The sequence below is a fragment of the Thrips palmi genome, unplaced genomic scaffold (assembly GCF_012932325.1).
Source record: "Thrips palmi isolate BJ-2018 unplaced genomic scaffold, TpBJ-2018v1 HiC_scaffold_12, whole genome shotgun sequence".
NCBI classification, from domain to species: Eukaryota; Metazoa; Arthropoda; class Insecta; order Thysanoptera; family Thripidae; genus Thrips; species Thrips palmi.
The window spans coordinates 7,140,155-7,155,183 of record NW_023144623.1 but is presented as its reverse complement, the minus strand read 5'-3'; the positions used below and the strand labels follow the sequence as shown (position 1 = coordinate 7,155,183).

Here is a 15,029-nt window from a genome sequence, read left to right as displayed (position 1 = left end):
CAGCAGCCTCATAATTAAGCACTAGTGGCCAGCAGGCGCAATGACGCAGCCACCTTTTTTTGCCAATGGACTTTTCCGGGACACGTGAGCGGCCACAGCTAAATGTCCAGGTGCCGATTAACCCAGGAAACACTGATTGCGCCCTTGCCTGCTTCCCTGCAATCGCAATCAACGAGTTTCACAATGTGTTGCACAATGTGTTGCAGATGGACGGGGCGGCGGGACTGCGGCGGCCGCGCGGTGGCGGGGCTGCGAGCGGCCTGCGCTCCAGCCGGCGCTCCAGTCTGCCCCAGCCGGGGCCCCTGCCAGACCAGGTGAGCTCAACTTACGTCACGGTCTCCACCAGCAGGGACACGGACGTTGATTAAACACTCGGCTTGATTCACGCACAATGAGCTGCCAAATAATGAACAGTTGACACACGGTGACAACCTTACGAAGTATTTTGAGTAAAGGGAGTAGAAACCACAAATTAATTATTCGTACGAAGAATTGGTTTATAGAAGACTAATTATTTTCTTTGTAAGGTTATGGATGCTCAAAATACTTAGCAAACAGTTAACGCTCCACACGTTAAAAACGGTTCTTGGTTTTCCCAGGAACTTCCTGGAAATCGCCTATACCTTCACCATTGGCTTCCTGGGAAAACCAGTTTCCGTTTTACCGTGCATATTATGAACACCATTGCAAAGTAAACAAATAAACAGAACAAAGCGAAGGCGGCATTTGACCCGGTTGAGCAGAGGAGGCCCGCAACGAATCGCAGTCGGCAGTCGCCTTGACGTCGCGGCCGCACCGTAACTCATTTCGCAAGGCGACAGCCGAGTTTGTTGTTTTGTTTTCTGTTGATGTTTTGCCCCTTTTTTTCCCGCCGGGGGAAGACAAAAGAACGAGGGATTGGCGCGCATGATTCGCTGCGCAGCGACTTTGCAGATAGCAGAGGCTTCGCACTGCTTCGGCTTCTTGGCTCGGCGCGCGGCCCGCGCGGGCTGATAGCCGCGTTGCACTGCGCTAGATGAAGGATGGCGGGCAGTGTTGTTGCCGCTGCTCTTAACTTCCGCCTCCTCGAACGCCTTGTCCCGGCCCCGCCATTTCAATGTGCCCCGCCTCACCAGAAAAGCGCACTAAGCGAATCAAGTGCATTCTATTTTATGAATACTTTTCAATTTACAACGGACGAAGAGTTCGTTTTTCTGAGCAAAACAAATTTACCCTATTCGAAGTAAAATTTATGATTACAGTACTTAAGACAGTTAAGAGTTTTAGAAATATCAGGCCACAAACCAATCCACAAACTTCAAGTCGTTCCACTGGACTCCTGCTCAGAATCAGCATGTTCTGGACGAAGCAATTTAGACAAACTCCGAGCAAAGGCAACAACATCCCCTCTGGTCACGAGGCACACAGTGCCCACAAGGTCGACGACAGGCAGACACACTGACGGAACGGAAGACAGAGAAGAAGTTCGACGCTCTGACGGTGGCGAGACAAGTGGGCCCGACGTGGCAGAAAGGCCAGCCTTCCTTCCCTCCTTGCAGCGCCTTGCAGCCACGCCACCGTAATTTGATTAGGGGCGATTCAGGAGCGGGAATGGCTTCATAAAGTTTTACACCGCCTTATAAAAACACAATCGTAGACTGCAGGCTGCGAGGGTTCGAGGTGGGGGCGGGGCGGGCAACGCGCGCACAACACACCTCGCTAATGCATTTTAAATTCGCTAAAGCCGCACAAGGCCAATAGTGAATGAAACTGTAATGCAGCGGGGCGCATAAGCCTTCCGTCCGAGCCGGAAACAACCGCTCCAAATTGGGTCAAATTGGCGGCTTCAAATAAACACGCTACAGAGGGTCTTCCAGGACACTGTCAAAAAACTATTCCTGGGAATTCAGGGAAAACTAAAAAGAGGGCGAAAAGCGCCTCTGAAATTCAAAAAATTTCTAAAATCCCGGGCAGAGCGCGGTTTGCAGAGGGTAGTCTGTCCCTCTCGAAGAGAACGAACGGCGCCGTGCTTTACGGCGGCGACCTATTGAAAACGCGGTGCTTCCTTCCGCCGGATTCCACGCCAGGAATGCCCGCCGCAAGTTGGTCGCGAACTTGCGTGGAGCAGAATCCGATACCGTGATACCGCTCCAGTGCGTGCAGGTTGCCTATCGGCGCGGCACGCGCGCCACTCGCGCCACTGGGCCGTGCATCACGTTAGGGCCACCGGGAAAACATTCCGACCGGGTGCCGAACATTCCCGAACAGCCACATCCTCACACTCACACACACACACACACACACACACGGCGTTGCCGCGAGCCCCTTCCTGCGGAGTAGGAAGAAACAGGACACAATGGAGCATGTCTGGCCCCGGGCTGTGCTCATTTAACACGTCCGGGGGAAGGCAAAGCAAGAGTGGGAGGGGGGAGACTTTTCTGCGCGGTGACGCGAAAAACGGGCCGAGAGGGAAAGTTTTTTGCAGTGTGGCGAGCTCGTGTACTCTGTGATGAAAATACAATGAGCAAGCGATAATGACTCAGATTGTTTTTCTTTGTTGCAGGGGCTGAATCCGAAGCTTGGCATAAAGAAATTCCCGTTGGTAAGTAGTACACACAGTACATGCTATTATTTTTGCCACGAGCACCAAAAAGGCACACCTTGCAAAACCATTAAGTGGGCCGGCCGGCTAAATAACCTAGCTTGCTTCACTCCTGCCTCGGCAGAATCTCGGGTGGCAACGTTGACTGATAAAGCAGTGTTGGACACAGAGTAACGCCGACACTTCGGACGGTCCGGGGCTCTGGTTCGCCCGCCCCGGTTTAATTTTAATTATTTCGATGTTCCGCCGAGCTGCGGAGGGGGAGCGACACCCGAGCCCCGCGGCCGCAGAGCCTCCACCAAAATGGAACGAACACGTGTTTATCACGAGTTCGAGTAAACACGCTTCAGGGGAAACAAACTTTCGTTTTTCCGCGAGCTTCATTAAAAGGTACGATATCTGATGTAACGAGGCACAAAAATGAGAAAAGACAAGGGAGTCACGGGCTGGCTGCGCAGCAGCGCTCGAACCGACAGTTGCGTGAGTCGTCTGCAATCACCTGTTGGGGCCAAAAGCGAATTTCGTTACGACCTCCGAAAGGGCCAATATCGTCGGCAGAGGCTCGCAGTAAAAGCACGTGAGCCACGCGGTCAAACAATAACGCTCTGAGACACTCTGACACGCTTTGACGAGTGTGCGGTGTCACACTTACACGCGCATGGATGCACGGGAAATGGCCTCACCCTTCGGCCCTTCGGGGTTCGCTCGCTACATTTCCTTTCGGCGACACTGAAAGCGTGCAACTACACTTCGCCGGGAGCGCAGCGCTGCCACGTCGCATTGTTGATATTGTTGTTGCTATTGTTGCTGGCGTGACGCCCCGGGACGCCGATAGACGGCGCTAGTGTCCCTAAAGCGCCGCCAAGCGCCGCCAAGCGCCGCCCAGGGAAATGGAAGGCGTTGTGTGTCTGCCGATTTCATTTCCGAGACTTGAGGCGCCTCTCGTGCACACCACACACACACACACACACACACACACAAACTGAGGCTTGCAAACACAAACACAACCCACACGCCCACACAAGATATAAAGGTCCCGAGCAGAGCCAAACACTTCATCGCAAAAACATCCATAGAGACGACCAGAGATATCAAGGGCTGCCCACACAACTCTTTGAAAACAGTACCAGAGAGGAAATTTAAAATCCCGAAACTCGAGAGGAGAAGAGGTGGTTTTTTTTTCGGCTTCGGCGCGTTGTGTGCGACGGGCACGTTCTAAAGGAAATCACTCTCCCTGCACAGTTTTCCTCGATTTTATCTCCTCCAGAATTAGCTCGGGACGTATCCCTCCCCGGGGAAGAGAGGGGAGGAAGGGGCATGTTCCTCCCTCTTCATCAGCCTCGAGCCAAGTTTCCAATTTTAAAAGTCCCCCTCCTGTTTTTCTCCTTTCCGCACGACAAATGAGGAAAGAGCACCGGTGAGGGAAAACAGCCAGACGGTGATGTTTACCTCCACCTCCTTCACCACCACTGGATAAATAATTATCATCTTTTCCCCCTGACCTCTTTCTATCTTCTCGGGCTGAAACTGTAAGCAATTCTCTCCATGCGAGTAGGGCAAGTCGAATATTTTCGTTCAGCGCGCGCGCGCGCGCGCGTGTGTGTGTGTGTGTCGGTGTGATAATAGAGAAGTTCGGAAGGGACTTGGGAGGGTATATGGAGAGAATAACACGCGAAGTGAAGGCCATAGCGTCCGCACCGCTTCAGGCTAGACGCGTTCCGTGTTGCTTTCTGAGTATCTTCCGTGCGTCGTTGTGAGTGAGTATGAATGTGTGAGTGAGCGCGCGCTCGTGCGTGTATTTCGCATGATCTCTTCTTCCCGGCCTCTCTCCACCCGCCACGGCCTGTTTGCACCCGCACTAAGCCTGCAAGGGGTCAGACAACCCCTTCCGCCTTGGATTTCAGAGTGCGTTTCCATTACCCCTCGGCTGAAAATTAAATTCTGGACACTGCTCGCGTTGTCTCCGGCTTAGTCTTTCCATCTTCATCACTCACGCCATGCTCCTTTTCTTCTTTTTTTCCAAATTTAAATCTGGTTTGCGGGTGAGGGGCTAAAATCAGAGCTCGGAGTTTGGCGCTTTATTTTTGGCGCTTCTTTAATAAGTAATGGCCACTTACCGGTAATGCCGTACTAATGGCAGGAAGCCGGGGCCGCCTCGGGTCAGACGGGGCGCCAGGGCCAGGCGGGGCCGGGCGGGGCCGGGGCTGGGCTGCCTGGGCGCGGCGCGCCCGCAGGAAAAGTAGGCCCACATTTCCTGACCACGCCACCCTGGCCCCTACCCCCTCCCCCTCCCCGACACCGCAGTGCGTTCCGCAATAAAGTATAAGCAGATTAAATTCGAGCCGCGCACGCAGGCTTCTTCTTTTCTACTCACAAAAAATAATGAAACATGTGAAAATTGGACTTGATATCGCGAGAAATTACTTTGTAGGGCAACGAATGTGTTTGTGTGTGTGTCTGTGTGTCTGCGAGCGCGTGTCAAAAAGCAGACAGGGCAAAGCCTAGCTGGAGAGGGGCAGGGGAGCGTGCCTGAGGGGTGGCACACCGGGCGAGCAGACAGCGCCGTATGGAGGAGGCTGCGGCCAGCAACGTGAGAACGAGGCTAACGAGATTGCCGCCAAAAATGTCCCGTGGGTCCCGTGTCGCGCTGAGGCGGAGAATTCAACTAACGGAGGAAAAGACACAATGTGGGTGCGGAGCTTTTTGGTTTCGTTGTGAGGTCACCACTTACTCCCCACCTGACCAAAACGCGGTGACCACGAGGTGCGCAAACGCACCGACGGAATCGTGACAAAGAGGACGTGTGACGAAGGCGTGGCACGTGCGTGACGGACACGTGACGAAGGCGTGACAGGCGCGTCGTCAATCATTCTTCCTCGTCACGAGCGGGCCGGGTCCCACAACGAGAGCGCTCGAAACACGACACCAGCGTCACAGGTGGGCGCCTCGACACACACACACACACACACGGGGGGGGGGGGGGGGGATGGCCCACGAGACCACCCTAAGCACCTGCCCTTACACCCCGTGCACACACAGCGCGATGTGGTGCGTCAAGCGGACGACCAGTCAGTCAGACGGACAGACACTGCGAATGCAAGCCCACGGGGCGGCCAGCCAGAGCCGAAAGGACACTCAGTGCCGCCATTGCAGCGTGGGCACACTGCCGCAGCGCACGCAGCGCACAGGTGGCCGGCATTCTACCGCTATTCGCGACGCTCGAAATTCAGACTCGGGATTCGTCGAAATCACGCCGCTCCCTCCGTCGTGTTCCGCCACGTTTCTCTTTTCGCAGCGAGCCGAGCCAACACAGTCTGCAGCGAGAAAGTTGAAAGACAAACAGCGGCTTTCGGACGTCACCCAAAGATTTTGCGAGATCCGTGTGAGGGGAGGGGGGAGCTCCTCTGCAAACACCCATCCCTTTAATTAGGACCTCCCCCCATTTGAGGCCAGCCTTGGTACACCAACGCCATACAACGACGTCCTCTAACCTACACACACAGACACCCACCCACACCCACACAAACGCACGCAGACACACACACACACGCAGCTACTATGCTGTCACCAAGCAGCTCGACTAAAAATCTTGACCGGCCCGTCGTTCTGCCCACTATACTTATTTCTTCGCAGAACATGCCGAGTCAAAAGACTTGCGGGCAGGCGAATGAAACGAAACAGAGGACAGTTTGGCAGACAGACAGGCAGACGCTCTCTATGCTGCTTTCAATACATACATACAGCTGCTGCTTTACAGAGATTGCATCGCGCAATACGATGGTGACACATTGTGCTGTGCAATTAACATAGAAGGCCACACACACACACGGCGACAAACAGAGAGGCACAGGGACCTGACGTACAAAGCCAGGCGAGAACTTGACTGTCGGCTGGCCGGGCTGGCTCGGCCACCAACCACTAGCCAGGCAGCCCAGGGCAGCCCGCACAAAAGGCGTGCCGCAAACCGCACTCTGTCAAAAAACTTTCTCGCGGTGTCACGATAAGGGCCTAGAACGTCGTGGAACGTGCGCGGGGAGAGACCGGCCATTGCTTTCGCGGAGAAAACCGGAGAAGCGCGGGGCAGGGTGGTCCGATGCGACGATGCTTTCCAAATCCGGACAACATGGCGGACGGCGAGGCATACGCGCACCGGGTCCCTGCTGCGCGATATTAATCATAAACGTGTCAATGTGTGTGCGGGTCTGTCTGTCTGTGTGATACAGGCAGTCCCCCGGGTGGGCACTATTGATGAGGGATGTCGCTGCCGGCAACGGCATGGCAACGGCATGGCCAGGCTTTGACGGCCTGCCGCGTCTGAAAGCGGATTGGAGCCGGGGGGTGGGGGAAGGGGTGGGAGAAGGGGTGGGGGAAGGGGAGGGGGAAAGCAGGCAGGTGCGAACACGTGGGCCAAGTTTAGGGCGGGGGAGGGTTGACAGGGTAGGCGGCACGGCGGCTAGGCTGAACCACGCATGTAATCACCCGCTTTATGGGACAGACCTGTGGGGAAGGTGGGGGGGGGGGGAGGACAACAAAATTCATCGAGGCGTTATGCAACCCGTGAACCCGTGGTCGTGCATCCGTGTCACACAGACACGCACACACACACAAACGAGATGTGCTGGTGCAACTCATTAATTCCTCTTCTCTTGTGCCCCACAGTGTGCCGAACCACGCCCCCGGAGATGCGCTTAAGGTGAGTGCGGGGGACAGACAGAGACAACCGCAACAGGGAGCTCGGTGGGCAATTACCACGGCCAGGCGGCCGTGGCGGTGGCTCCCCCCTCTCTCTCTCTTGGACAATCACGCCTGGACTTCAAAGGCCGGCCTGTCCAGGGCGGGAATTCCTGACATTGGCTCCCCCACCCACCCTCTCTCTCTCTCTTGGCCGAGGCGGGAAGCCAGCATCATTTTCGGCACAGGTCGGCGCCAAAACAAGCCTCGTCTCCCTCGCACTCGTGGAGCGTGCGGTGTAGGTGCGTGAGAGGCAGAGCGATTGGCGGCAGGGACCATGAGGTCCTCCAGGACCTCCAGGTCCTCCAGGACCTCCAGGACCTCCAAGACGTCCAGGACCTCCAAGACCTCCAGGACCTCCAAGACCTCCAGGACCTCCAGGACCTCCAGGACATCCAGGACCTCGAGGACCTCCAGGACCTCCAGGACGAGCACCGCTCGGCCACGCCGGCAATGACAACAAAGACGGCAACGATGGCATTCGAATCCTTGCTCTCTTTGTTGCTTATGCCGTCGTGGCTGCACTGCCTCTGCTCCCCCTCCTCCTTCTTCGGCGCCACGTCCAGCTCCAGAGCGTCCGCCGCCGCGCAAGGAAGCCGGCAAAACGTTGTCCGTTCAGCGGGAAGATTACCAACAACAGTGCCTATCCACGTCGCTCTGTCTCGCTCGCGGCCTCATCGCGTCCACCGTAAGTGCGAGAGAGACAGACCACACTGTGGGCCGGCCGAAGAAGTGTGCCGCGGAATTAGGCCGACTTGAATAATGCGTGAGAGAGAGAGAGAGAGAGAGAGAGAGAGAGAGAGAGAGAGAGAGAGAGGGGTCACGCGGAGGGCCTAACGGAGGGCCTAACGGAGTGCCCCGCCACACTCGACACAATCCCGCCGTGTGCAACTTTCATGCCCCCAGATAAGACTGAGCGTCCAAGATAAGGAATGAGAAATTTAGGGGGATGAATCTTTCATCCGCCAGGACCACGTCGTACCGAGCGCGGCGGCGCGGCCCGGTGAGGGGAAGGGGGTAGTTGGAGATGGATTATTGCGCGTCCATAATAAATGGCAATCTTTCAGCTTTCCCTTGACCCGCGCGGGGGCGGGCAGGCAGGCAGGCCAGGCGGTCCCCGGGCCGCCACTGAGCGACCGCGGTGGCGTTTAGACGCGCGCTCTTAAAATACGCGGCCCGTTTTGACACGACCTCCCCCACCCCCTCCATCCAGGACACCAAAGTAGATCGTTAAGGTGGCGTGTTTTCAGTGGGGGGAAAGAAGGTGCGGTCAGATCAACTGAAAAAAAATTAGTTTTGGGTCTTTTGACGAGAGCTGCCCTGAATGCGATGGAGTACTCTGAGTATCTCGAGGGCGCTTTGGCTGTGCGGTACACTGCGCTGCAAGGGCAATGAGCGGATCGGGGTGGAGCGTGCTGATCGAAAGGCGGCAGTAAGGAAATGCGCATCCGGTGCCCTCCTTCCTCCTTCCCTCGCCGGCCTGGCCGCACGAACAGCGGACTCGGCGCCGTCTCCGTCGCACCCGTCGGGCGTGCCGTGCGAGGGAGACAGACTCGCGTGCCCGCCTCCCCAACCCAATTTTAATCCTCCATTTCCGCAGCCGCCGTCTTCCCTTCCTCAATTTTCACCTCCAATCCGTTTTCAATCCCTGGGCGGGCCAGCCAATCGGGCCTTCGTGGAAAAATAAATATAGTTGGTACCTTTGCTCAAAAAACTTTGCAAGTTGGTGTAGAAACTCAACAGTGTATACGAAGCAGACTCCATTAAGCCGTGTGTCCTCTAAACGCTAATGAGTTTCTGGATCGAGTCGACCATGAATGAGATCCAGAAGGCATTCCCGGCCTTCCTCGGCGGCCGCCGTCTCCAGTGTCGTGCCACTCCGCACGTACACTGTAGCGAGACACGTCGTCGCGAGGCGGGGCGAGGCGGGGCCAGGCCTTCGTCAATCCCCCATCCAATCCGGGACGGGGCCGCGGGGGCCGCTGTAGCGCACGGAATCGTTGGCGTCTCTGTTTCGGGGCTTGAAGCGCATTACCCAGCCCTGCCAGCCTCGCCAGCCCGGCAGGCCGCACATGTATTGCTAATGCGCCCCGCTCGGCCGAAGAGAGAGAGAGGGGGGGGGTCTGGAATCACGTGACGCACCGTAAAGTAGGCCAGCCACACCTCGAACACACGAGGCTGAGTGTCACGAAAGTAATATCACGTGTGTGTGAGTGCGTGCGTGCGTGCGTGTGTGTGTGTGTGTGTGTGTGTGTGTGTGCGTGCGTGTCCGCTGGCGCGACTTGACGGGCGGAGTAAGGGAGGGCGGGGCAACGACAAGCCCACCGTCCTCACGACTCCGGGACTGCCGATGCCTTCCAAAAGGGAATGCCGCCCAATAAAGGAAGGGATCGAAAGAGAGAGACGGAGAGAGAGCAAAAGAGAGAGAGAGAGAGTTCGGTGGCGACCGAAAACGTGTACACTGGCACGGGGAGAGATTGGAAGCTGGGTGGAGTGGGGTGTCTGCAAGGACAAGGGGAGGTAATGTCATTAACGCCACACCAGGCGCGGCCGATAATCACATCGCCATGCCGCTTTACTGGCCCAACATCCGCAGAGCCCTGCAGTCCTGTTTCACGCGTCGGATGTGTGCGAGTGAGTGAAAGAGTGTGTCTGTGTGTGTGTGTGAGTCTGTGTGCGTGAGTGGGTGCGTGCAACCCCCACGACGCCTCCGACCATTGTGAGGACAACATGTACATTGTAGTAACAACAGCGCACCTGTTGATACCCCCAACTTTTTGCGCGATCCACAGAGCCGCGCGCGTCCCTCCTGCTGCACCGTTGTGATTTTTTTTTTTTTTTTTTTGGTTTTTGAGTTACCACAGAGGTTTTGAAAGCCAATGTGAAAGACTTGCGTTGTGATGCAGTGTAGACAACAACACTCGTGAGACGGACCCTCAAAGCAGAGCACCATTTTGCGAGGCGAGCTGTTTCGAGTCAAATGCCGCAGCACGGCAACAACCTCACACCGCGCCACACGCTGGCTGCGGCGACGTGCGGTCGGGCTGGTCGGTCGGGCAGGCGACCGACATCACAGCGCCACGACAGGCCGGTGGAGGGGGGAGAGGAGGGGAGGGGTGATCTACTGAGCAATAGGGCATCACGGACGAGGAACGGGTCCCGCACCATTTCAATCGCCCTCCGTAAACTGCACCCATTTTACTCGGAAAACAACTCATGTGAATAGGAGGGCGAATTTCACCGAACACTGCACACCGCTTTCAAGTGTTTGTTGACAGTTTTAGTTGTTATTGTTTGGTTGTTGTTCAACTTGCACCGCGGTTCAAGAGACAACCGACTCTCCCATTAGCCGCCCAGACGGGGTTGCTCAGGTCCAATCTTCTTGTTTTGCTGCCTTCCAGTAGTTCAATCAACACCGTTCGTTCTCGCTTAAAAACTTTGGCCAACTTTGGCATCGACCCGGCGGCCCGGGCAGCCCGGCGGCCCAGGCCCATCCAATCCCCGTGCACCTGTCTGCTCCACTCATACACTGCCAGAAACCCACTCTGCAAAAATCAAAGTTTAATAAAGTCGGCGAGGCCCAATCATAACAACAACAAGGCGAGTAACGCGCGACGGCGAATCACCACTTTCACTTTGTTTGACGGACGCCCATGCAAAACATTTTCATGCCGGGAAAAAAAAGTAAAATGTTTGGAATTTTGACAAGTTTTCTTTTTTTTTCTGACAGTGCAGTGCGCGGGGCTCGTTGGGAGAGAAGGAAAAGGGGTGGGCGAAGTTATTAGAGCATTAATCCCGAGCCGTGACCCGAATGACGACCCCACCGGCACATTAGGACAGTCTCTGTGGCACGGACGGCAGGCAGGCACGCACACACACACACACACACACCGCTCAGAGCAAACACACGGGGAAAGCAATCAAAGGCTCTGTCAACGAGTGTACGAAACGTGACGGTTTTTTTTAACATAAACGTGGAGGAGAAAACAATTTTGAAATTTACGCGCCAACGAGTGGTAAGAGCGTCCTTGTCCACGGGGATGCTCTTTGGCAAGATCAGCGCCGCCGAAAACCAGGGCACTGATAGTGAGCTGGAAGCGGTCCGAAAGCAGCCGGTGCGGCCGAAGCCGCGCGCCGAACAAAAGAACGGCAATGCTTCATTATTCCGTCGTTTGGCCCGGACCCCGAAGTACTGGAAGTTGAGGCTCGCGGCATGGCACACGAACAGCAACGGGCACGGCTCGGGGCTGCAGCGGTGCGGCGCGAAAGGAAGGACGCGGCGCAACGGCCGTATAAACACCGCGTTGGAAGAATCACTCCCAGTCGGGTAGCGCGGCGCAGCGTGGCGCAGCCTCCAGAGAAATGACCTTCTAGTGCTCTCCCCGGCACCGACACTGCTACAAAAAAAAACATAGGGACGGGGAAATCGCGGGTCTCCAGAAAAATGACCCTGCAGTGCCCTGCCCGGGTACTTTCACTGTTTGAAAAAAGAAACAGAGAAAAAGAGAATTGACATCAGAAATTGTGAGTCTACCGAATCATCTATTTTCAATGCAAACCTAACTTTTTTTTCAGAAGCAACGCATGTTAGAATAAATTTACCGTTGTTTTTTTTTGTTACTATTTTTTCGGCGTGAAAAAAGTGGGTAGGTGCGAAATGTTTGTCTGTTCGTGACGTTTGATGCCTGCAGAGAGAGAGAGAGAGAGAGTAGTAGCTTCGTGTGATGAAATTACTCACGCGACCGAGCAAACAGAGGTTACATTTTTAAAGAGAGAGGCCTCCCGGAAAGGCCCCTCTCCTTTGGGCGAAACACAAACGTGGAAGATTGCATGAGGCCGCACGCCACGCCTCTCCGCCCAGGGCATGTTGTTGTTGTTGTTGTTGTTAGTGGTGGTGTTGCTGCTGCAGCGGCGCCGTGACGTCAAAGGACAGGCCAAGGAGGCAGGATGCCGCCAAAGACACATCAAGACCAGGCCAGACCGTCTAGCCCCCCTCCCCCTTTTCCTCTGTGTCACTATTCACAGCCCCCCCCCCTTTTCCCTTTCTCCTTTCCGACCCTCGGCCCGACAGGGGAAGAGACACTATAGTGGTATAAAAGACGTGTGCTTGAAAAAAAAAAATTCACCGCCACATATCCGCCCGCGCACGGTTGCGGTCGGTGCACTGTGTTGGTGACCTGTCAGCCGCAGACTTACAGCCGGCCGGCCAGCCAATCGCGGCGCCGCGTGACGTCATCGGCGCAACGCGCAGTCTGTCACGCCGTCCAATCGAGTCACTCGTGACGTCATCCGTGACGCGCGACATTGCGGCGCTCGGAGATTTACGGTGTTGTCGGGCATGGAGGTGGTCCCGGCGACTGACACACCGCAAAGTGTTTGATCCGTGCCAATCTGTTGCAGACGAGCACCGCAACTGGACTCGGCAGCAAGGCGGTCGCGAGCTGCCAGCGGGGTGTGACGAGTCACGAGGTGAGTACAGTGGCGTGGAGAGGGCGGTTGGGGAGGGGGCACCCAGTTCGGTGGCTGTCATTGCAACCGGCTGCTTTCTCCGACGACCTTTTCAAATGTATAAAATCATGATCTGTAGATTTGTTGTAGTTCTGTCGAAAATTGAGGATAGTATGTTTATGGAGAACGTGCCTGGAACTTGGAACTCAAAAGGCTTGCATGTTGGCAGGACAGGAGCAGCCCCGCGGCACGAGCGCCCCATCGAGACCAGACTCCCCCTGCTAGCCTCGCCCCGCTTCCCCCAAGACTACGCCTGCCCAGACGAGTCCCTTTGCACTGCTAACCCAGCGGACTAGGTGAGCACTTTTTGCAACCTTGTTTGCTTCCTGAAACGTGAAAAGAAATTCATCGTGTGTTGCCATCACCAGGGCTTGGCGTGCTCGGCGTCAGCCAACCACCCCAAATGGTGGTGATGCTCCTGCAGCAACACATACCCCCGCTCGCCTCTCAGACGCCCTGCCAGCCCTGCCAGCCCTGCCCCGGCCCAAGCCATCCTCCCCTCGGGTAAGTCGCATCGCCAGCGCCGAACTTCGAAAAAAAAAAGAGTGCGCAGACGGACGAAAAGAATGTGTACGGAAATACGCAATGTGGGGCGCTTAAAGTTTTACAGGAATGAGATCTTCGAAAAAAAAACTTAAAAGGAAGGGGGAAACTTAAGCCACACGGTCCAGAAGACCGTAAAATGTGTTCGCTGTAAGCTTTCCAAATTTTTCCCTACCCGCTAACAAAGCCCCCTGTTTTTTCGTGTGTGCAAACAAGGCAAGGGCAGAGGGTGGGGGTAATTTTGGGCGTGAAATCTCATTAGCCTCATCAGGGGGCTGTCGTCGCGGCACTGCACTGCGTCAACATTGACCCCCCCCCCCTCCCGCTGCCTCGCCATACCTTGGGATCATCAGTCAAGTGCGACGCAGGGCGGGGCGGCGTGCGCCGATCCAGATTTTGAAACGATTGCCTAAACACGCGACACTCGCCAATTTGTCGTCAGTCAAGGAACTTTGGCCACACGCCACGACCCCCTCGACGCTGTCAGGGCCGCGCCAACAAAAGAAAATTAGTTTTACAAAAAAAAGAGGGCCGCGGCGCGTGCGTGTGGCAATGCGCCATAAAACAGAAAACGTGTCCGCCATATTTTTAATTTCCGGGAATAAAAATGAGTGTTGTCATGAACAGGCCTCGCGGCGAGCGTCATGAGGAGACATGAGCAGTGTGACAAGTCAGCACGGTATGGTCATACCATGCATGGCACCATGTTGCCACCACAGGCCCTTCATGGACAGACCGTAAGCAAGCAGCGAGTTTGGGAAAAACACTGTTTTCTGCACATTGACGAGGTTGAACTTTAGCAAACACACACATGCGCGTGAGAAAATATTAATTCGTTTCTGGCAACTAAAGAAGAAAACGGAATGCTTTTTTCTCAAAAACGAAAAACTTGCACCTTACGCAGAACGTATCTGCAGTTAAACCAAAACTTTGATAAATTTCTGATAATGAAACATAAAAAAGCTCGTCAGTCTCGGAAAACACCTGAATTCTTTGTGGAGTGAAAGGCAACAACACCATTTAGCGCGACTTTTGTCATGTCTTTTTTGTGGAGCACCCTCGGCCATTACCCACACGGTGCATGTTCCCGCCTGATGCTTTGTGTGATGTGTGAAGGAGTATCGTATTTTTGGCCCCTAACGGCCCCACGCCATGCCAACCTACCATCCGGCCCCTGCACGGCCCAAGGGCATGCCCCGGGCACAGACCCTGGGCACAGACCCTGGGCACATGCCGGGCAGGGGTAGACCGACGATGTCTTCATAAGCCAATCATTCACTTGCGACGCAAATGGATGTCCCGAGCTCTTGCCTAGATGAAGGAGCTTTTCATGGTCATAATGAGAACACGCTAGGCTCATACTTTGGGTGCGGCCGAGTTCTCCGCGGGTGTGTTGTGTACTTACACATGCAAAATGATTCGTAGCTGAGCACACACTCACAGTTTGCATACTTAAACGAGTGCCACACCAGGGGCCTGCACGGCGTCGAGTGCCCAGCAATGCAAAGGGTTCCGGCGACACCGACGCACTTTATGTTTGTTGTTGTTGCGGTCAAGTTGAAAACAATTGGGACACGTTGCGCAGGTCCAGCGAGAAGGCGGTGCAGCTGGTCCCGACCGTGCCCGAGCCCGCCGGCCTCCGCCCGCGCCCCGGCCCGGCCGACGC

General features: G+C 55.5%; 2 long non-coding RNA genes across 2 annotated transcripts in view; both read left to right on the top strand.

Moving 5' to 3' along the window:
• The window catches only part of LOC117640719, a 73,292-nt gene extending 73,052 nt beyond the window's left edge, over positions 1-240 (top strand). Inside the window, exon 4 of the long non-coding RNA XR_004587449.1 lies at positions 207-240. This is a non-coding gene — a long non-coding RNA (uncharacterized LOC117640719). The remainder of the gene's footprint in view (positions 1-206) is intronic.
• LOC117640718 lies at positions 240-15,008 on the top strand. Its single transcript, XR_004587448.1, has 7 exons — positions 240-314; positions 2,543-2,581; positions 7,241-7,274; positions 12,713-12,781; positions 12,990-13,116; positions 13,189-13,324; positions 14,949-15,008. It is a non-coding gene; the product is annotated as an uncharacterized LOC117640718 (long non-coding RNA).
• Positions 15,009-15,029: the final 21 nt, after the last annotated feature.